General features: G+C 42.1%; 1 protein-coding gene across 2 annotated transcripts in view; it reads right to left on the reverse strand.

Annotated features, from left to right (window-relative positions):
- Positions 1 to 17,083, reverse strand: part of PELI1 (pellino E3 ubiquitin protein ligase 1) — a 53,183-nt gene extending 36,100 nt beyond the window's left edge. The window contains exons 1-2 of one of the 2 annotated variants that reach the window (XM_088667089.1): positions 16,599 to 17,040; positions 11,887 to 11,925 (exon numbers count right to left, since the gene is read on the reverse strand). The gene's annotated coding sequence lies outside the window, so the exon portion shown is untranslated. Of the gene's footprint in view, positions 1 to 11,886; positions 11,926 to 16,598 lie in introns of both variants that reach the window. The other variant, XM_035102541.3, reaches the window with a different exon arrangement.
- Positions 17,084 to 23,764: the final 6,681 nt, after the last annotated feature.

The following is a 23,764-nucleotide window of genomic DNA, read 5'->3' on the forward strand; positions in this document are numbered from 1 at the left end:
TCAGGACAAGCAGATGCTCTGAATGATGTTTCACCACAGAGAAGGCAAGGCAGGGCAGGGCAGGTGCGGCCTTACTCATTTTCAGCCTCCTTGGTCCCGAAAGCTTTTAGCAGCAATGTTATACTACCAATTAGTATGTAACGAAAAAAATTAAGGCTAAAATCTAAAACAGCCTGGTGCTCTTCAGGAATTTTGGACTGCAATCCACATTCCCAGCCACATAGCCAATGGTCAGGGTTGAGTAACTGTGGGGTAACTGTGCCTCTGAAGGACCAGGTGTGCAGCCTAGGAATCATTTTGGACTCACAGCTGTCCATGGAGGCGCAGGTCAATTCTGTGTCCAGGGCAGCTGTCTACCAGCTCCATCTGGTACGCAGGCTGAGACCCTACCTGCCCACGGACTGTCTCACCAGAGTGGTGCATGCTCTAGTTATCTCCTGCTTAGACTACTGCAATGCGCTCTACGTGGGGCTACCTTTGAAAGTGACTTGGAAGCTACAACTAATCCAGAATGCAGCAGTTAGACAAGTGACTGGGAGCAGCCGCCGAGACCATATAACACTGGTCCTAAAGGATCTTCACTGGCTCCCAGTATATTTCTGAGCATAATTCAAATTGTTGGTGCTGACCTTTAAAGCCCTAAATGGCCTCGCTCCAGTATACCTGAAGGAGCATCTCCACACCCATCGCTCAGCCCAGACACTAAGGTCCTCCTGCCAAGGGTCTTCTGGCAGTTCCCTCACTGCAGGAAGTGAAGTTACAGAGAACCAGATGGAGGGCCTTCTTGGTAGTGGCACCCTCCCTGTGGAACACCCTCCCATTTGATTTCGAGGAGATAAAGAACTACACAACTTTTAGAAGGCATCTGAAGGCAGCCCTGTATCAGCAGGTATTTAATGTTTGCCATTTTACTATGTTTATGTCACCCAGAGTGGCTGGGGAAACCCAGCCAGATGGGCAGGGTATTAATAAATAATGATGATGATGATGATGATGGTGATGATATCAACCGTTTGCCCTTCCACTTTCCCCCAGGAAAACCCACAGTTTAACAGTGAATCGGAACAAACTGCAATCAAGTTTTCTGCAAATTGCCATTTGTTCTGATTCAGCACTAAAGAATGGGTTTCCTGGGGAAAAGCAACAGGGAAAAGGCAAGACCGCTCAGACCCAATGCCTAGAAAGCACAGGGCAAGTAGAAAACCATGCAGACCTGTGCCTTCATTGTTGAACACAGATTATAAAATCTTCGCAGGGGTCCTGGCAAATAGGTTCAAAGATATATTAAACAGAATAATTGGAAGAAATCAACAAGGATTTTTGCCCCAAAGAAAAATGAATAATAATGTGAGGATATTATTGGATTTGATGGAATATCTAGATTGGAACCCTGGACAAAGTGTAGCCTTCATCTCCCTGGATGCCGAGAAAGCCTTCGACAATGTAAATTGGATATATATGATAAAGGCTTTAGAAAATATTGGAGTCGAAGGGAACTTTCTAAAAGGTATACAGGCGATCTATGGCAAACAAAAAGGTAAATTAATAATAAATGGGGAAGTAATAGAGGACATTGAAATAACCAGGGGCACGCGACAAGGATGCCCACTTTCACCTCTTTTATTCATACTATCGATCGAATATCTGATAAAAGGAATTAAAGAAGAGGAAGGAATTAAGGGGGTGAAAGTGGGAAAAATTAGCTATAAAATTATGGCATTTGCCGATGACATGATTATTATGCTAGAGGATCCCATAGAAAACATCCAGAACTTAGAAGAGTACCTTCGAAAATATGGGGAAGTATCTGGCTTTAAGATAAATGTAAAGAAAACGAAAATAATCACAAAGAATATGAAGAGGAAAGAAGAGGAAGAATTAGGAAAGAAAACAGGATGGGAAATTGTGAAAAAAGTAAAATACTTAGGTATAGAAATAACAGCCAATAATATGAACCTATTTGAGAACAATTACGGGAAGAAATGGAGAGAAATTAAACAGGATTTAGAGAGATGGAGTAAGTTAAAATTAACATTTACAGCAAGGATAGCAGCGATTAAAATGTCAGTGCTACCGAAGATGATATTTTTGTTCCAAATGGCCCCAATCATAGGGAAGAGAGAGATATTTGATAATTGGAAAAAAGATCTGAGTAAATTCATATGGGGGGGGGGGGGGAAGGCAAGAATACAATTTAGATTATTGACTGATATAAAAGAAAGAGGAGGCTGGGGAGTGCCAGACCTAAAGTTGTATCACGCTGCTGCCGGTATGTGCTGGGTTAAAGAATGGATGAAATTAGATAATAAAGAGCTATTAAATTTAGAGGGATTCAGAAATAAACAAGGATGGCATGCTTATTTGCTGGAGGAGAAGGAAGGAGGATATAGAGAGTTCACTGACCACATTATCAAAAAGTCCCTATTAAAGATATGGAGGGAGAATAGAGGCATATTAGAATCTAAAACGCCCTGGTGGGTTTCGCCCCCAGAGATGACAACGCTATTTAGTAGAAATAAAGAAGGAAAATGGGCAACATACCAAGACCTGTTAATAAAAGAGAATGGGCAATTAAAATTAAAAGCATATGAACAAATGAAGGAACACTGTACAAGTTGGATGCACTATTGCCAAATGCAAAGTCTATTTCAAAAACATAGAAAGATTGGGTTCAAAGATGGGAAATCTAAATTACAAGAGATTTTGATAGAAAATAATGAAAAACCATTGGCAAAATTATATAATTATTTATTGGAATGGGAGATGAAAGATGAGGTAGTAAAAACAACTATGATTAAATGGGCCCAAGATATCGGGAGTCCCATATATAGTAACCAATGGGAGAAATTATGGAAAGAGGGATGGAGTTTTACAGCATGTGCAAGAATAAAAGAAAATATGCTAAAACTAATGTACAGATGGCATTTGACCCCCGAAAAAATAGCCAAGATTTACAAAACAAGTTCGAATAAATGCTGGAAATGTAAAGAAAAAATAGGAAATTATTATCATTGTTGGTGGCAGTGCAAGAAAGTTAAGGAATTTTGGAATTTAGTATATGAGAAATTAAAAAAGATGCTAAAAATAACATCCGATAAAAAGCCAGAATTATTTTTATTAAGTATGGTACCAGAGAACATCCCAGAAGACAGAAAAAACATCCTCCTCTACGCAGTTGCGGCAGCAAGACTTCTCATTGCTCAACATTGGAAAGGGGAGAGGGTGCCAACTATTCTAGAATGGCAGGAGAAGTTAGTGGAGTTTATGAACCTCTCAAAAATGACGGCAGCAATCCGAAACACTCCCAAACAAATTTGCAAAAAAGAATGGAAGTATGTTGAGGTTTTTTTTAGGAAAGAAGGAATAAACGCAGATCTGGTGATTTGTTTAGATTGAAAGATATAAAGGGGAAATTTTGAAAATATATGTAAATAATAGGAAAATATATATAAATATATTCATATATATGTAAATAACAGCTGAGGTAAAGCGAGACTAAAGAAATTATGCAAAGGAAAGCGGTATCCAAAATAACAGGAAGTATCTTAGATTTTAGCATTGGTGTTTTTTTTCTTTTTCTTTTTCTTTATTCCTTTCTTTCCCCCCCCTCCTTCCCTCTCCTTCCCCCCCCGTCTCCCCTGTCTCCCCACCCTTTACCCCCTTACTTTCTTTTCCCTTCCTCCTTTTTTCCCCCCTTATTATTATGAATGTTAATTTATGATTTATATATGTTTAACATAGAATAGGTTGTTTGAAGTAATTTCTTTTTGATTATACTTTTATATACTTTCATAATTTGTTTATAATTTGCTTATTTGTTTATTTGTTTGTTTATGTACCCATTTTTCTGGATTATTCATCAGCTTATGATTTATGTAACTTTTTTAAAGAATGAAATAAAGGTTTTTTTATAAAAAAAAGAAAAAAAAGAAGTGTGGACAAGCCCTTTAACCAGTCACTCCAGCGGCCAACATTGCTTTCAGCCTGTGGAGGTGACGCTGAGCTAAGGAACTCTCAATAATGGCCGGGTGGAATTGCTGCTGAATGTGGGCCTCTGAGCAGCCAAGGTATGGCAGATGCATCAACAAGCAAGATGATATTTGTCCAGGGGCCAAAGTGCTTGAGATCTTTGCTGAGGGTCAGAACATTGCCCAGAACAGTGGGACGGGGAAGAGAAGGGGGGAAATTCCATCTGGCAAAGTTAGATGCTTGCACAGATGGGACATTCATCATAGCACAATGTTCAATTCCACCCTATGAAAACTAAATCAGCTTTTTTTGCACGTTAATATTGAATATATTCAATAGCAGACTTTTGACCAGTGTGAAAAACTCAGATATATAGCTAGGCGTCAAACGGCTCCTTAAGCCAATGTTACCGTTGCTAAAACAGAATGTCTAGTTGCCGTATTTGGGCAAGACGACTCTAAAAGCTTACCATATTTTTCAAATGATGGACTGACTGTAATTGATTATCAGTCAATCATCTGGCTAGTACATTTGACAACCTTGAGCTACATTAAGAACTTTGAGAACTGAAAGAAGAAAAGTCACTTGTTCCAGGGACAGTCCACATATATACTGGCCTACTCCTACCTCTTTTTCTTAATGGCGACATGGGTCAAGCACTGGGGTTGGGTAAGTGAAGACAAGCTACAATGATGAACTATAACATTGCTCACTGCTCCTGCTCAGGTGCCATCCTGGCACCCAGGCATCTTCATTTGGCCACAAGTGGCCAATACCGAGGTGCAACATGCACCTGGCTACTTTCAAACACTGCCTTTGAACCTTGCTGTGAAACTTGTCTCCAAGCTCTCCATCTCAAAATGCCACCCCTGGTATTTCAGACCACCTGCAATTATTCTGAAGAATAAAATGGGTCGTGAGGTAATTCTTAGTAACTACCTTATAGACCTCCAAAATAAAGATTGTGCCCCAATGTTTCCCAACCATAAAATGTGGTGGGTAGGGGTGTACCACAGATTTAATGGCTAACTTTGGCTAATCACTCCTCTTTCAGCTTCAGAGTTCATCTACAAAATGGTACTATTCTCTGTGAGAAGGTCTTTGCCCAGCTCCCAGGTGCAAGTTTAGGGTTTGATGTCAGAATCCCTAACCTGCCAGGTACTCAAATGAGAATTTGTTCTTTATAGCTAGGTCATCCCAGTGGCTGATAGGGTACAGGCTGGCTCTGCCATCACCACTTGAGGGTGTCAGTTGGTGACCAGCTTGGAAAACTAGATTACGGAGCATGAGAGAAACAAAGATCACGTAAGCCTGAAGCCCACCCACACCCAAGTTTAACAATAGATATTTTCCAGTCACCGATCTCCTCCACCTCTTTACAATCTAGTAATACGGCTAGGTTCCTGCTTCAGATGCATTTAAAAACGTGTATTAGTAGTTTTATATTTAGCAATCTTGCGAGCACTTCAAAATGTCTTGGTGCCACTGTGTGGCAACTGAATAAAACTGCCGCCTCTGCCTCCCCGCCTGACCCGAGTAAGCAGCTGCTGGCTCCATGAAGGGCTACTTCTCCAGCTGCGGCATGAGTCAGAGAAAGCCTTGCATGGAAAGCAAACACTGCTCCCATGCCTTGGCTAGGCCAGCTGTGCACTTTGCATGTGCCCAGCCCTGGTGGAAGCACAAGCACCACCTTCATGGAAGCAGCTACTGGCAGCCTCCAGGGGGTGGGGGTTCAGGCAGGGGCAGGGCTCTCAAGCAGCCAGCTGCAACCCAGCCCGGGAACCAAGAAGCAGGCACCATGCCAGACTGACACACTGGTGGGGCAGCTACCAGATCCTGCATGAAGTGCTGCTACTGCTGCAAAGCACCAGAGGAGAGGTTAAGCCACTGCTGCTCTTGACGCATCCTCTCAAAGAGGCAGAAGGAAGGGGAAGTGGCAGGTCCCACCAGCTGCTCTCCAAGTTAACCCTGCATGCCTGCAGAGAGAATGGTCCCTAAAAAATTAATTGCGTTACTAAACAAAAAAAAAAGTCAATTTAGTGTCACAATTTTAGATATTCAAACGTAAGTCACTACTGAGTCTTATACATCTCACAACCTCAGTTATCTGATTGACTATTAATTTTCTTTTCTAAACCAGACCAAAATAAAGAATGGATTAGATAAATTTAAACAGAAGATTGTTAAACAATATATTCTTATTGCCAGGGAAAAAATCATTTCTTTTATAATACAGGCCAAACCAGAAAGAATGGATAAGATTTTACAGAACAAAAAAAATTAAATGAAATTTATATATTTTGCAAGGAAAAATTGCATTTCCGCATTCTCTGACAATAGAGACACCATTTTTCTTTGAAGAACATTGCCAGCCATTCTGAACACACTTTCAGATGGCACACTTGTTCCTCAGATAGTCCAAAACTTATTTGCAAGCGCGTTCAACATTGGGAAGGATTCCACCATATCAATGTTCACTGTTGGCATAGACCTATAATCTTTTAGCTTTTTTCTGCTTTCAATCCGTCATCTGCTAGTGCCAGGTCCTCCACTTAAAAAAAAATCCATAACTTTTTTTGTGGTGGAGCATGGTGAGTATTTGGCTCTGTAGAAGCGGCACACAGACTTCCATGCAGCCTGTCATCTTCTTTATGGCATCCTGTCTGACAGCCTCAGGAGCCTCCAAGAAATGCAGGCGTTCGGTACGTTGGATCACACAGAGGCTACAAATCTGAGATATCAAAGGGGCAAGAGGAGAATTGAGAAGAGGTCTAAGGTAGGGAATGGGATTGGAGGAGAAAATGGGCGGCATAATGAATGGAAGTCTTACAGAGTTAACATGGGGCTGGCAGCTGCATATGCTAAGTTAATTAAGAAACCTATGGGCTGCTTCTGCCCCCTAAGAAAGGTGCACACAACACACAGAGGGGGTCCCCCTCCTTTATTGCGGAGTTCAAGGGCTGCACACACAGGAAGAAGCATCAGCTTCCCAGTTTCTCCAATATTGTGCTTTTTGAATACCACACACACAATTTGCAATATATTGCAGGGTCATTTTTTTTTAAAAAAAGTTATGATTTAAAATTTGCTATCAGACGATATATTGACTTATAGCACAGCCCTAGACATGATATTAAGTTCTTCTCTTCACAGTTTACCCACTTGTGTGAAGGCAGGTGCAGAGCAGATGTGCTTGAGCTGTGTGCACCGTAGAGCTTACGAAACCTAAGTTTAGCATTACATGGAAACCTAGCCTTACCGGCTACCTGAAACAAATAAAAACTATAGGCTAGCCAAAAGTTCCACAGAACTAATAAATTGTCTTAGCTTTTTAAACCGCCTGGGGAATAATTGCATAATGATGTTAAGATATTAATAACAAACAAACCTGACAAGTTTAATCATAGCCTCTTAACTGTGATTTACACCATAAAGTAGCTCAATCCAAAGACACTCCTTTGAATGAAGGCGGCCAGTGGTACCTCTACTTACGAATGACTCGACTTACAAATGTTTCTACTTACGAATGGAGCTCCATCCGCCATCTTGGATGCTGTTTAGATAGGGTTGCTTCGACTTACGAATGTTTTCTCCCAATGCATTCCTATGGGATTCGACTTACAATTTTTTTCGACTTACGGATGTGCGTTCGGAACACATTAAATTCGTAAGTAGAGGTACCACTCTATTTCCGTGCACCAATATTGACTGGTGAAGCCTAAAATCCTCCATGAAAAGCAAGAATCAAAGGGAATTTAATAAAACTAGATGCAGAGTACAAAACTGAGCAAAATCTGGTTTGTGTGCTTTCAGTACATGCAATACTCTAAATCAGGCACAAGTCCTGCAGAACACGAAGTACTTGCAAGCAGAGTCTGCCAAGAGCCAGGAATATAGCAGCTATGGCTTTGAAGAACAAAAGCAGAACTTGCTATCATTTCCACTTGAAGCTCCCACCCCCACCCTTTTAAAATACCCATCAAGGTGATCTCTGAAGGAAATATTAGAGTTAACTGGCAAAGCATGACTAAATGCTGCACATGGATTGGCGGAGGACCAATACCTGCCATTTTAAATAGCAGCACAGGTTATGAATAGCTGCTAAATGTAAGTTGCCTCATAGAAACAATATGCAATGCCACTCAGCTGGCTTACTGAGGCAGTTGCCACATGAACTGTGCTACGGAGATCAGTGAGCTGAAATACTGCAAGCACCAAAACATTTTAAATGATTTAATAAGCACAACCCATCAAACTGACTCATTGAATTGTTTACATGCTTCTCATGATCTACATTTGTTTATACACAGCACCTTGTGAACATTGTAATGCACATGACCAAACCATGCTGCCACCCTATAAAGTAGCTACAATCTTAATTTCTGATATACAGGTACAATGCAGTTTGCCTTTGGTTAGGCAATCTGACACGCTAGGGAAAGAATGCATTTCTTCCTATACAGATTCAAGGGGATCTGGTTGATGAAGAAGTCACAAAACTATGGACAAATGTAATTTTCACTTCAAGAGAATAGGAAAATAAAATGCAATGGTTTGGACTGCAGGAAAACTAAACTAATAAATAGAAGTCAACAGCATACATATGATGCCTAATTTTATGCTTGTTCCCCAAGTTTACTAGACAAGCTTTAAGCCATTTCCTTTTATCTCCTGGAATCAAACAACTAACTACAGAAACTCTAACTACTAACTACATTTGTTTTCTCTCATTCTGCAGAGGAAAACCTGCATGCACACAACAGCCAAAAAAAAGAGGGTGGAGCAAAGTTTATAATAGATGGTGGGAAACTGAGGAACTGACATCTCTTTAGAATTTGCAACATATCCCTAGTGGTACATTACAGAAGTGGAATGAGCTATGACTTTCTCTGAAAGGAATATACAGTATTTATATTATATAAAGGCTACATATGTAATGTATTTCAGATTTTTTTGCTAATGACATACAAGCCATACTCCATGCTGTTTCACTGCGTTCCCATGCACTGCTCTGGTTCGCCAGAAGCGGCTTAGTCATGCTGGCCACATGACCTGGAAGCTGTACGCTGGCTCCCTCAGCCAGTAAAGCGAGATGAGCACTGCAACCCCAGAGTCGTCTGTGACTGGACCTAATGGTCAGGGGTCCCTTTACCTTTATTTCAACTGTATGTTGTCCTTACCTACCAAATTGTTATCATTCACAGTTCAAACAGTCACAAGCCTAAATGCAATGGTTTGGCATTGAAGGTAATCTGGATCTAAGAAAAACCAAGGGTCTGGGACATATTATTTGACGCACAACTGAACTTTAGAACAGACTGTTGTAAAGTTAGGTAACATCAGGCAATATGAAAGCTTGATTGCCGTTGTTTAACCTGTAACAGCTCACTTACAAATGTGAGCCATTGCTTGAGACTGCATATCATATAAGGAACAACTGCATCTGCAAGCTGCATGCAGAATCACCCATTACACACTTTACCCCTGTGAACACTGATCTGAGTTTACTGTTGCTGCCTGAGATGTGGGAGAGAAGCCAGGAGAGTCGGGACGGGGCTACCATGACAGACAGCCCGGGCCCTACCACCACCACCACGGCCGACTCCACCCCCACCTACCCCCAGGGGGGGGGGAGGAAGGGAGGCTGCCAGGTAAGCCGTGACACAGGCCGGACCTCCCCAGACCCCACAGTCAGCGCCACCTCCACCGCTAGACACCGTCGGGTAACCCGTCAGGTACCTGGGAGCCGGCCTGACAGGCTGGACCGCACCTCTCCTCACCCCCGCCTCCAACTGGAGACGGAGGCCAACAACAACAATGCCACGGGAGACAGGCTGGACCTCACCGGACCTCCCCTCCCACCACCCACATTTGCCGCCACCTCCACGCGACCCAGACCGCAGCGGGAAACCTACATACCGAGGTACGGAGAGTAGGGGGTGGGGGATGGGTGGTGGCGGTGAAGCAGGAGGGGGAGGCGAAGGTGAGGACTTACGGTTCCACTGCAGGAACATGGAGGGGTCATGGGGGCCCCCTCCCCCCCTGTACTGGGAAACGGGGACCCGGAGTCAGCCATGGCAATGCATGGCCGGGCCAGCTAGTGCAGGGCTGTGTTTCCCCTGCTGAATCATCTGCTCCATATTCTTCAGGTCGGGCATTGTTTTCTTTTTTGGAGAAGACTGAGGCAAAGAAGGCATTGAGGAGTTCTGCCCTTTCTCTGTCCCCTGTTCGCATTTCACCATCTTCTCCTCTAAGTGACCCCACTGTTTCCTTGTTCTTCCTTTTGCTACGGACATACCCATAAAAGCCCTTTTTGTTGCTTTTAACCTCTCTAGCAAGCCTGAGTTCATTCTGTGCTTTAGCTTTTCTGACTTTTCTGACTCTACATGTGCTGGCTATATGTTTGAATTCCTCTCTGGTGGTTTCCCCCCTTTCCATTTTCTGTATATATCTCTTTAAAATCTTAACTCAGTTAAAAGTTCTTTAGATAGCCACCCTGGCTTCTTTAGGCACCTTCCATGTTTCCGTCTCATTGGTATTGCCTGAAGTTGTGCTTTTAATATCTCCCTTTTAACAAACTCCCTGGAGTTGGTTCATTGTTAGGTGACTTTCACCCCACCATCAACCTAACAATGAACCAATCTATGCAAGAAATACATTTTTTGAACACTACTATAAAAATACAGGATGGACGTATAGACACCACCTTATACTGAAAACCAACTGACCGACAAAATATCTACATGCTTCTAGCTACCATCCCAAACATACCAAACAATCCATCGTATACAGCCAGGCCCTACGTTACAACTGCATCTGTTCCAACTCTACAGACAGAGAATCTCACCTAAGAGATCTACAGCAAACCTTTTTAGAACTAAAATATCCACCTGATGAAGTTAAACAACAGATCAACAGAGCCAGACTGATACCTAGAGAGAACCTGCTGCAAGACAGACCCAAAAAAGAAAATAACAGAACACCACTAGTTATCACATACAGCTCCCAAGTTAAAACAGTACAACGCATCATCAGAGATCTACAACCTCTCCTGGACAATGACAGCTCTCTTTCTCAAGCTCTGGGAGGAAGACCTTTCATTGCCTACAGACAGCCACCCAATCTTAAACAACTCCTCACCCACAATAATACAACCACCAGACTTAACATGGACACTGGTACCAGAGCCTGCAATAAACCCAGATGCCAACTTTGCTGCCACATACACCCGGACAACACCATTACTGGCCCCAACAACATCCAACATACCATCTCAGGACTATTTAATTGCTCATCTTCTAACATTGTGTATGTCATCAAATGCCAACAGTGCCCTTCAGCTCTCTATATTGGACAAACAGGCCAAACCCTATGCCAAAGGATAAATGGACATAAATCTGACATCAGGAATCACAAGACAGAGAAACCAGTAGGAGAACACTTCAATCTCCCAGGACATTCTATACAAGATCTCAAAGTAGCTGTCATATTACAGAAAATTTTCAGAAACAGACTGGAAAGAGAAGTTGCTGAATTGCAACTCATTAGCAAGCTTAAAACCATGGAGACAGCTGGCATGAACAGAGACATAGGATTCTTATCTCATTATACATGATCAGCTTTCCTTAGCACCTCAGCCCTTGCTTCCCCCCAAAAAAAGACCAATTGCAGTCATTAACAGTCATCAACAGGTTTACCACTCCTATCAGCCAATCACCCATTCCCCCCCCTTCTGAGTAATGCCCCTCCCCACCCTCTCACTATATATAAGGGTCTGGTGACTTCTGTTTCAGTGTATCTGAAGAAGTGTGCATGCACACGAAAGCTCATACCAAAATAAAAACTTAGTTGGTCTTTAAGGTGCTACTGAAGGAATTTTTTTATTTTGTTTCGACTCAGACCAACACGGCTACCTACCTGTAACTAGATCCCTGGAGTCAGTTTTGGTGTACAGACCTAAACACAGGTTGAGAGAAGCACAAAAGGAATCAGATTTTTAAATTTTCCTTCCCCCTTTCCTAATTACACAGAATCCAGAATTGTGTAGCTGGAGGTCTGCCTCTCAATGGGAACCTACTGAGTCTGTCCTTTGATGTCTTCCAAAAATAGGAAATGCCTCAAAAGCTGTGGCTAGGACAAGCTAAAGGGAGTGCTGTACTGTAGATCTTTGCATATTTTCATTCTCAAAACTATACTCAACAAACAGAGAATCATGCAAAGGTACACAGTTCCTTTTTTGGTCACCTTTCAATCTACCATTTTAAAGAAAGCAGGTGAGTAGAAGAGAATACATCTTCAAATATCTTCAAGGGCTGTCACATGGAAGATGGAGAAAGCTTGTTTTCTCCCGCTCTGGAGGCCATAACCTCAACCATTAACCAATGGCTTCAAATTACAAGAAATGAGATTCCAACTAAACATCTGGAAGAACTTTCTGACCTCTTTCTTAAGAGACTCCCACCTCTTGATCATGCAAGGTTTTTAAGCAGATAGCCATCTGTCATGGATGCTTCCGTTAAGATTCCTGCATTACAGAGGGAAGGACTACATGATCCACAGGGTCCATTCCAACTCTACAAATCTGCGATTCAGTGTTTGCCTGATTACAGTACAGATATGAAGGTGGATTCATCCGACTTCTTGCAAAGAGAGAAAACCTCCAATTCTACACCCTAGCTAGCACAATATCCATTTAAAACCTTACCAATCTAAATAGCTGAACATCTCTGTGGCAAACTACTGTAGTTTGACTATCACAATCCTTTTTATATAGCAATGGCTTTTTTAGGTGCTTTAACTCTGGTTGTGCTCAATTTCATCAGCATTAATTGGTGGCATAATATATGAATTTAACATAGCCTTACCTTATTTCTGAGAATGAAGCTGTATTAGACTTCCAATAGCTTTAGGAATTTAGGTTTGTAGCATCAAGCTTATGGAAATAAATTCCGTCATTTTGGAGGTACTACTTTCCCTTCACAAGCTATACAGTTTTGCCATTGTATCTAAAGGCTGACATAAAATCTCTATTGTTACTAGCTCTGGACATGCAAACTCACACTTTCCCCAATTTATGCTGTTGGAATTTAGTACAGGGAAACCAGAATTATTGCTGGGGGGGGGAGTGAAATGGGAACCCGACAGCAGTTGAATTGAGGCAGCTTTAACCTACTAAGCCTTGGAATTTTTGCATCACAACAAAAACTCCATTCAAAGGTGACTATTTGTGTTGAATCCATGTATTGTCCACAACAAACCTTTGCTTAGGCCTATGATTTTTCTTCTTGCAGGTCAGGTAGCACTACACACCCACATCCGGTCCAATACACGCAACTGCAATCCTTCAAAATTGGAGCAAGGAGGGGGGTCATGAGAGCCCTGCTAGATCAGACCAAAGGCCTATCTAGTCCAACATCCTGTTTCTACAATGGCAAATCAGATGCCTCTGAGAAGCCCACAACTAGGACGTGAGGGCAATAATAGCTGTTGTTCCTCAGCAACTAAGCAACTCAGCAGTGACTACCGTACTGCCTCTGATCCTGTAGACAAGTACCCATTGACAGCCTTATCCTCCATAAATTTGTCTAAACATTTTCTAAAGCTATCCTAGTTTGCAGCCATCACAACATTCAGTGGTAGCAAATTTCCTTAGTTTAACTATGTGCTTTGTGAAAACTTCTTGTCTGTCTTGCACTCCACAAAACTCGGATTCATTGGGGAACCTAAGGTTTTAGTATTAGAATTTTTTTTGGGGGGGGGGACTTCTCCCTAGGGAATTTCTGCATGCCACACAGGGCTTTATACACTTTTATCATAACCCCACTTTACTTGCCTAACTTCTAAGCTAAATAATGCCAGTGTCACATGTCCTTTAGGCAAGTTGTTCCAGTTCCTGATCATTTTATTTGCCCTATTCGTAACCTTTGCCAGCAGTTCTACTACATCCCTTTCAAGGCAACCAACACTGTACAGAGTATTCCACGTGTGGACTCATAGATTTGCTTATTCTTTTCCTAACGATCTCTAATATATTGCCTTTTTCACAACAGGACCACACTGAATCATCATTTCTTTTACTTTTTACTTTTTAAATTGTTTACTTTAACACACCAAAAAGAAAAAACAAATATCCATCAACACAAAACAAAAAGAACATTAACACATTAATAATCTCAAAACTTTTAATTAACAATGGTCTTTTTCTATAGACCCGACTTCCTGTCTACTCCTTACTTCAATTTCTCATCATTTATACACTGCCATAACATAACAAATTATATTAAAAATTTAGTAATCTTTAGTCTAACTTAAATTTTACATACTTGAAACTGCTACTGAAATTATTCGAATGCTGCAACAGAGTTTAAACCACAATTATTATTTTTCAGATAAATTTTGAAGACTTCTTCCCATTTTGCGATAAATACCTGTTTTGGTTTTATTTATTATGATTTTTCATTGACTTATCCACTACAGCCTCCACATCCCTTTCCTGACCAGTCAGTCAGACAAAGTGATCACCATTCAGACCAGGCATATCCGCATTAGGCTCAAAGCAGTCATAATTGATTATATCTGAAGCTGAAGCATGTACAAGGAGCAAGTAGGACCACCTATGAAGCAAAATCAATATATTCTCCACCCTGGGAGGGGAGAGAGGCAAGTCAAGGCTACACATGCTGAAATTAGGAGTAGATCCTCTTTCTACCCTTATTTGCCAGTTTGGATTTTAAAAAACACTATTAAGAATAAAAAACCCTCACCACACTGAGTTCTCTAAACCATTTAAACAAGTTTTCCAAGATTCTCTCACGTAAGCCCACGAGTAACACAAAACTTTTAAAAAGACACCATTGAAGTGCATGGGTGGTAATAATACCTGCTGACAGCTCAGACTTCAAAATCTTGTGCCTCAAATATAACATTTTGAAACAAGGCACTTGGATTCATTTGAAACTACTTCCAAGTCGATGTAAGTAGCAGTTGGCCTTGGTGTATTCATAGTTTTTCCATATTCATTAGTCAATAATTCCAAAGATCAACAGCAATGCTACATTTATTCAAAAGGGCCACAACCTCAGGAGCACTTTTTCAGTATGAGTTCTCTTAAAATATGTCCTCTGAATATCAAACTGGGGACACCAGCATGAAAATATATCTAGTCAGTGGACCAGATGTTTAGGTAATACTGACAGTTTACAGGAAGTATCAATTTACATGAGAGATTAAACCCAAAGTATAGCATACAGGAAAAAAAACACCCTAGCAGCACATCTAGTATAAACACCCAGCATGCTACTATACCTTTCATTATACAGTACCGGTAATAAGCTTTGTGAGATACAAAATAGAAAACAGGAAACTTCACTCTCACTCCTGGCCACTCCACTTTCCTTCCCCCTTACAAATTAAGCATAGAAAAAGTAACTCCATTGCTGGACAGCTCAGATTCAGAACAGATAAAACTGGAATTCTGATAGCAAGCCAAGAAGAGGAATCACAATGATTGCACTGAAAAAGTCCGTTGACTCCCAGCCAATATAAAACATGTAGCCTTTTAAAAGGTAATGTGATAAACAAAACACTGCACAGAAAAGTCATAAGCCAAGACTCATGGAACTATGTTCTGCAGGTTTTTAAACAAAACAGTATATCACAGAACTTCAAATTAGTAAGAGCAGGTGTAAAAGATTTCTCTTTAAGAGATGACACACTGACAGATTGAACTAAATCATAATTAAATCACAAAGATGACAACATCGAAACCCTCACCACCTCAAATCATTGTACTCCTCTTTTGATAAAAACAAATAGGAAATTAAACAATACCTCCTCTATTTTAGCCCTTTAAAGGAAACTGGAGAAGGAAAGTAACTTTGCTACAAATACCTCACACTAGGGTTAATTCAGACCGAGGACACAAGGCCAATTTTTAAAAGCAAACTTTAAAAGGATAAACACCACACCAAAACCTTGTTTCCTTTTGGTGGTAAATCCTTTGGTGGGGCATAAGTAAGAACACAGGAGAAAAAAGCTTTTACACATTAGCACAAAGGAATACTACCTACTTTGTTCTGCTTTTTTATTATTCAGCTAACGTCCAGGACTACTAGCCTTTAGTTAGTCCTGGACAAGCCCAGCTTTAGGAAACGCTTCTGGCTCCCCCTAAAAAGGAGAGATTTCCTCTAGCAAAAGCTCCATGACAAAGGCATCCCTTCCCTTCCCTCCCCCCGCCGCCACAAAATAAAATTACAACCATAATCAGGTTTTTGCTAAAGGAAGAGGAAGAGAGGACGTGGGGCTGCTGAACTCGGCCGCCTGTGCAATTTCCCTTTCCAGGAGGACAAAGAACAGCACGCAAACCTGAAGACAGCAACACAAGAGACTGAAAACAACCCAGGAATACATGCATACGTGCATACACACATACAAACACACATTTTTTTTGGGGGGGGGGGAATACGAATTTATTCTTTTCTCCCTTTAACCATTTTCTTGCTTTTACAGTTTAATTCTTCATTTTAAAAATGTGCCTTTCCCCCCTTTTAGTTTACTCGCGTCCTAGCCAAACCCGACAAATGGTTATTCGAAATGAAACCCTGTCCGGAACGGAGAGCGCGGCTACTCACCCAGTCCAGGACCGTCGGCGTTTTCCTCCCTCTGACAATTATCCTCTCTGCTGGGAGCCCCCCCAAAAAACAACACGCCACAGCCAGGCAGGAAAGACACAGGACGGCGGCGGCGGCGGCGACAGCGACGGCTGCAAATCAATCCCAATCCCCTCCCAGCTGCCGGGGGGCGGCGAGGGGCGGGAATCCAGGACCCCCGGCACCAACGCGGAGGGAGCCTGAAGGGGGAGGGCTCTTCGAGGGCTTAGTTCCCAGTCAGCCCCCACCACACCGGGCCCGAATGAATCCCGCGGAGGGGGCGAACGAGAGGGACCAGAAGCCGCTCGCCACCGACTCTGAGGCCTGCGAGGAAGGCGGCAAGGGCGGAGGGGCAAGAATCCAAACAGCAGCCCTCGGGAGCAGAAGCAGCCGCTCCGACACACAGAAACACACACACACATATAGCACGGGAAGCGGGCGGGGAAGCGGTGACCTCATCAAAACGCACCCGCCCACTGGAGGATCACGGGAACTGTAGTCCTCCAGAGAGGGAGGCGGGAGGCGGCCCTCCTCAGTTACGGCGCTTCTGAAACGAGCCGACTTCTGCGAACATGGACGACGCCAAGAGTCATTGGGCAGGTTTTTGTTTTGTTTTTTGAAGCACCGCCTTAATTTGTTTGCTTATTTATTACAAACAAGATTTTAAATCATTCCAACAACTCAGATTTCCAACAACAAGCCCGCAACTTGCGCGCGTTTAACTTGTGTGCATTCAGTTTTACGTACTTGGCTTTTTAAAAAGTTAAAAGGGGGGCGGGCGTCTAGGGAAAAAGACTTTGGCTGGGCGCGATCCCTGGAATGAGGGTTTCCACCTTCGGCCAGGCAAAATAAGGGACATGGGCGGGGGGTTGGGGTTGGGCGGCTATTAATTACTTGACCTGGTGCAGAATGAAATGACTTCAAAGCAATCCATTACAATGTGTTGCTTCAAATGCTGGCCATACTCCTAGAGTAGACCCAATGAAATGTACGGCTCTAAGGTTAGCAATGCACATTCATTTCAATGACTCACATCCTCCCCCACCTGCTGAATTTCCACCTGTCAAAAGAATGGTAAATGTAGAAACTCAGCCAAAGAAAGAAAGAGATGGAGATGGCAACAAATTCTGTTTCTTTTCCAAACAGAACTTTGCTTCCAACATCTCTTTCCATATACACCTGCTAATGCCAATTCAGTCACACACACACACACACACACACACACGTGCATCATAGTCAGACAAGTTCATCCAACCACTAGGTTGTCACATATTTGAGGCATTTTAAAAAGAATTCATCTGTTGTCTATAGGCATTCATAGAATCTTAGAATTGTAGAGTTGGAAGGGACCCCCCTTCCATCATTTAGTCCAACCCCCTGCATTCAAATATTATTTGTGTGTGTGTGTGTGTGTGTGTGTGTGTGTATAAAGGTAAAGGGACCCCTGACCATTAGATCCAGTCGTGACCGACTCTGGGGTTGCGCGCTCATCTCGCATTATTGGCCGAGGGAGCCGGCGTATAGCTTCCAGGTCATGTGGCCAGCATGACAAAGCCGCTTCTGGCAAACCAGAGCAGCACACGGAAACGCCGTTTACCTTCCTGCTGTAGCGGTTCCTATTTATCTACTTGCATTTTGACGTGCTTTCGAACTGCTAGGTTGGCAGGAGCTGGGACCGAGCAACGGGAGCTCACCCCGTCACAGGGATTCGAACCGCCGACCTTCTGATCAGCAAGCCCTAGGCTCAGTGGTTTAACCACAGCGCCACCTGGGTCCCATATATATATATATATATATGTATATATATATATATATATATATATATATATATATATATATGTGTGTGTGTGTGTGTGTGTGTGTGTGTGTGTGTGTGTGTATACATACATACAGTATATACATACAGTGGAACCTCGGTTTATGAACACCTCGGTTTACGAATTTTCGGTTTACGAACACCACGGACCCATCTGGAACGGATTAATTCACTTTCCATTACTTTCAATGGGAAAGTTCGCTTCAGTTTATGAATGCTTCGGTTTATGAACAGACTTCCGGAACCAATTACACCCATGCTTTGGGTTAAGTATGCTTCAGGTTGAGTACTCCGCGGACCCGTCTGTAATGGATTAGTCCACTTTCCATTACTTTCAATGGGAAAGTTCGCTTCAGTTTATGAACGCTTCAGTTTATGAACAGACTTCCGGAACCAATTGTGTTCATAAACCGAGGTTCCACTGTATATACACATACATACATACATACATACACACACAAACCCACACACATATATAATCATATATAGATATAATTTTCATATTTTACATTTCAAATTAAACATATTTCATACCATACATTCAATGACTTCCCTCCCTCCCCTTCCAAGGTTCTTTTAGATTATCTACCATTCCTGCATATTTTAATATATCCATCTACATCAGTTCTCCTGTCTTGCATCACTTTTAAATATGTTATACAACTGAATTTACCTTAATACTGCCAGTGTTTTCAACTGTGCACAATTATTTTCTACATACTCAGTGAAAATTTTCCACTCCTCTTTAAATACCTGTTCTTCTTGTTCTACTTGTTAGACCAGCTAACTCTGCATATTCTATCATCCTGAGTTGCCAGTCCTCCTTACTAGGGACCTCCCTCACCTATTTTTGGGCTAACAAAATCCAAACTACCGTTGCTGCATACATAAATAGGTTTTTCTCCTGTCGCCCACCCCACTCACACACAAAACAAAGACCACCACAGCTAATCACAAAGGAACAACCATATCCTAGGCCAACCACAACATCTCTCACCATAAAAGGAAAACAAGCGAACAACAGAGAACCTACACAAGCGTCGCTGACAAAAAAGAACCCCACACCTATTAAGCAAAATAAAAACATTGTCACCCCACCCCACCCTCCCCCATCTACTTTCCTTCCCCTCTCCTCACCAATGTCTCAACAAATGAAACTGATTAGTAAAAATGCTAAGAGAGACATTGCACTTATCTTTGTAAACCAAGAAAACCCTTAATAAAAATATATTTAAAAAATAAAAAGGTTTTTCTGACACCTAGGAATCTCTGTCTGGACAATTCCTAACAGAAATGCCTCTGGTTTTGGGGGGGAAGTTGTTTTAAACATTTCCCCATCTCATTATACGGTATATCATTTCCCAATATTCTTTAATAACTTTTTTGCATGCCCACCAAATATTGAAAAAGGTCCTTCCATTTCTTTACATTTTCAACACAAATCCGATTTCACTTTATACATCCTAGCCAATATACTCGGAGTTAAAAACCATCTATGAATCATTTTAATGTAATTCTCTTTCAATGTGTAAAGGTAAAGGGACCCCTGACCTTTAGGTCCAGTCATGGACAACTCTGGGGTTGTGGTCCACATCTTGCTTTACTGGCCGAGGGAGCCGACATACAGCTTCCGGGTCATGTGGCCAGCATGACAAGTTACTGATTGGTTACAGTCAGTGGCGGGTGGCGCTGTGGGTTAAACCACAGAGCCTAGGGCTTGCCAATCAGAAGGTAGGCGGTTCAAATCCTCGCGACAGGGTGAGCTCCCATTGCTCGGTCCCAGCTCCTGCCAACTTAGCAGTTCGAAAGCACGTCAAAGTGTAAGTAGATAAATAGGTACCGCTACAGCGGGAAGGTAAACGGCGTAAGGTGGCTAGATTGGCCTCTACTAGGGCTGCGTTTTAAATTTTAATATTGTATTTTAATCTGTATTTTAATTAATTGCTTTTTATGTTTTATTGTAATTTTATTGGTGTTAGCCGCCCTGAGCCCGGTTTTGACTGGGGAGGGGAGCGTTTAAATAAAAAAATATTATTATTATTATTATTATTATTATTATTACAAGTAGATCACTGGGTGTCTGTGGTAGATCACGGGCAGATCACTGGCTCCCCCAAAGAAGCTTAACAACTTTCAACTTGTACCTGAACCCCCAAAAATGGGGCTCTCCTCCTCCTTAAAAAAGCTCAAGCTGAACCCCAAAAATGGGGGTAGATCACTGCCAGTTTTTAGCTCTGTGAGTAGGTCACGGTCTCTTGGGAGTTGGCCACTCCTGCCATATATCAACCAAGTAACAGGAAGACCATAGCCATATATGTATGAGCCCAGGGCTGATCTAAGACAGTTATTTCACGTGTGGACGTTAACTGGACCGGCGGTATAACCTTGCTTAAACTCTGGTAATGAAACAACATCCTCCACTTGAAAACAGCAGGCCAGATGAAGGTAATCTGTATGGCATGGACAGCTCTGTCTTCCAAAACTTTGGCCTGACTTGTTCACTGCACTACCTTGCCCCTGTCTGCTGCTTGAACAAACAAATGTCGCAATGCAGGAATGGAAATGCCATGTGTCATGTGTGCAGAGTAACACGCACACACACATGATGCCTGCTAGAGTGTGTGATCTAGTTTGGCTACTTCTCTGCCATCTTGGTCAGCCAGGTACCTTTCAAAAAGGTGGTGCCTGTGACACTTTGGGAAAAGGTGATTGCACCAGACAGACAGACAGCCTGGCCTGGCTAGTCACAAGCAAGCAAGCATTGCCACTTCTAGGGCATCAGCTCTAGAAAATGTCTGAACAGTGGTTTTATGTAGACCAGGGCTGTGCAGTCTATTTTCTGTTCAGGGTCACATTTCCTTGGGGATACTGTTCTAAAAAGCAAGTGAAAGTAACTCCTTTCTGACTTTAGTGTGCTGTATAAATACGCACACCTGCGTGGCTGAAGCCTACTAATTTGTTCTCAGAGAGCTGAGAGGATGGAACCCAACTCATACAACTGGAATAAACTTTTTTTAAAAGTTTTTTTTTAAGAAATTAACCAAATACATCAGTTAATTTTGTTCTGAAATTAAATAGAATGAGGGAGAACACTTTTAAAAGCCAATAAATATAAAGAAGAAATGTTAAGCAAAGAAGGGACTCTGATGGAATGGAAGAATCGGGTAACTTCAGGAGCGCATAAAGAGGTGCATTTGTTTAGTCCTGTATTAAAATGCCAAGTTATTTCCAACTGAGACGTCTAGGCACTGACCAGATCTGTATCCTTATTTGCTTAACTGCAGCAATGTGACTATAATGTCACATGCCTTCAGATCCTGTCCTGGAACCTGAGACCACCTGCAATGCAGACATTATATTGCACACAAACACCAAGAGCAGAACTATCCCCGCCCCCAGCATTACTTTCTGAAATCTAACTCCACCATCACCATGTAAGAGCAGAACCACTGGACGGTTCCCCAATACAGAAAGGCTTATTTACAAATAACATCTACAATGCTGTTGTTTTGGATGTAAATGGCAAATTCTTTCGAAATCATGAGTCTAAGGCAGGTGCTTCCTGGCATAAAGACTTGTTATTTTGTATGCACATCAAGTACACAAACCCAACAATCTTGCAAACAGGCCATTCAGTACAGGACAACTTACAATGTAGCAGAAACATTTTTAAAAAAACTTCTGCATGCTTAGAGGCAAGAAGAAACTACAAGAGCAAGCAATGTCTCTTGAGTGTAGAAGATCTCTTCAAGAGAAAGATGAGGAGGTGACATATGATTTGAGGATGAAAAGGCGAGGTGGTGGTGATTTCTGTAAAGTCAATAGTGCTGGATGTGAGCTCTCACAAATTGTGAATGATGAGGAATGAATTCCGCAATCGGATCAAGTCCACAACTGGTTTTGAAGAAGTGGGCAATAGAGATGAAATTTGGTAACTTTATTTAGCTCCTTTATGTTGTGAGAAGCAAAGCAAATTCTTTTTTGCCCTGGATCTCCAAACAGCAATACCAGCAAAATATAAAATTATTTAGCCGATGTGAAAAATATCTGATCACCAATGCAGGCAGAGCTGACAGAGCTACGTGTTCAAAGGAGATCTGTGTTTTCCTTTGCAGCAGCTGTCAGATTGCAGCTATATTCTGGAAATACAGAAGCAGTCAAAATATGTTAAGCCATAGCTTTTCCTGAAAAATTAAAGGACATGTTTCTAGTCAAGTCAAGGGGTTTCCTAGCACCAAGGGACATAGTCTGTCAATAACACTTTTAAACAGTTGAAAATGTTGTGAAAGAGGCGTCACTTCCGCCTAGTGTATGCTTTTTCTTGTTGTTGTTCCACCGTCACTTCTGGACTAACAGGTTTTCCAGTTTGCAATCATACAAAAGAGAGCTCATACCACAATCAGTGGTCCAGCTCTCATAAATACTTTCAATTTTCTGAAAAAATGTCTCCAACCTTAGACTTGCAGGAGGAACTTTCCCAGGCAGGTCTGCCAACACATTTACCCAGGGGTTTCTAGTCAGCCTCTTGTAATATACAGGAAACACAGAACTTGTGCTGAAGTAGTTGCTCTAAGAAATAAATTACTTCTCGCCAAAGACTTTTGCCTGGGTTGCGATTAGAAAAATGGCCAGTCCAAAGTTGCTATTCATTTTTGTACACTTCAAAACAGAGACCTGAGTAGCACATGCTGAGTTAGATCCAACTTAAGTCAGCAGACCCATTAAAATCAATGTTCTTAACCTAGGGCTTCTCCACACTTACCTTTCCTCTGCACTTTCCAGGCACAGTCCATCCTTTAAAGCTCCATATCCAAGCACCATTTTTCCTGCTCTGGAGCCTTCCCCATGAAAACCCGCTCTTGAAAGCTGAATCAGAGCAAATGGCAATCTGTGGAAAACCTGAATTGCCATTTGCTCTGGAGCAAAAAGGGAGAGGGGGGACACTTGCACCTGGAGCTTTAAAGTGTGGACCATGTCTTGAAAGAGCAAGGCAAGTATGTCCTGCCCATTGATGCCAGTGGCCTCTTCTGGGTATGACTTGGTTGGACCTGCAGGGCACCCGAGCTGCCACGTCCCTCCCATTATGCCCTTCAACCTGAACTTAAATTGTTATTTTGCATTTCTAATTAGGGGGACACTTTCTGGATGAGTGCAAAAGGATGTCCATCCACTTATTGTGCTCATTCAGATGTTTTTTTCCCTTTATTTTGTCTTCTTAAGAATGCATTTGCCCTTAAAAATGTATTTAGACACTGTTTTGCCCGAAGGTTGTATGCAAGACAGGCATGTTTGAATGGCCTTTCAGAAAGGCCAAAAATTATCCATGATGCTT

The sequence above is a fragment of the Zootoca vivipara genome, chromosome 3, assembly GCF_965207765.1.
Source record: "Zootoca vivipara chromosome 3, rZooViv2.hap1.1, whole genome shotgun sequence".
Classification (NCBI taxonomy): Eukaryota; Metazoa; Chordata; class Lepidosauria; order Squamata; family Lacertidae; genus Zootoca; species Zootoca vivipara.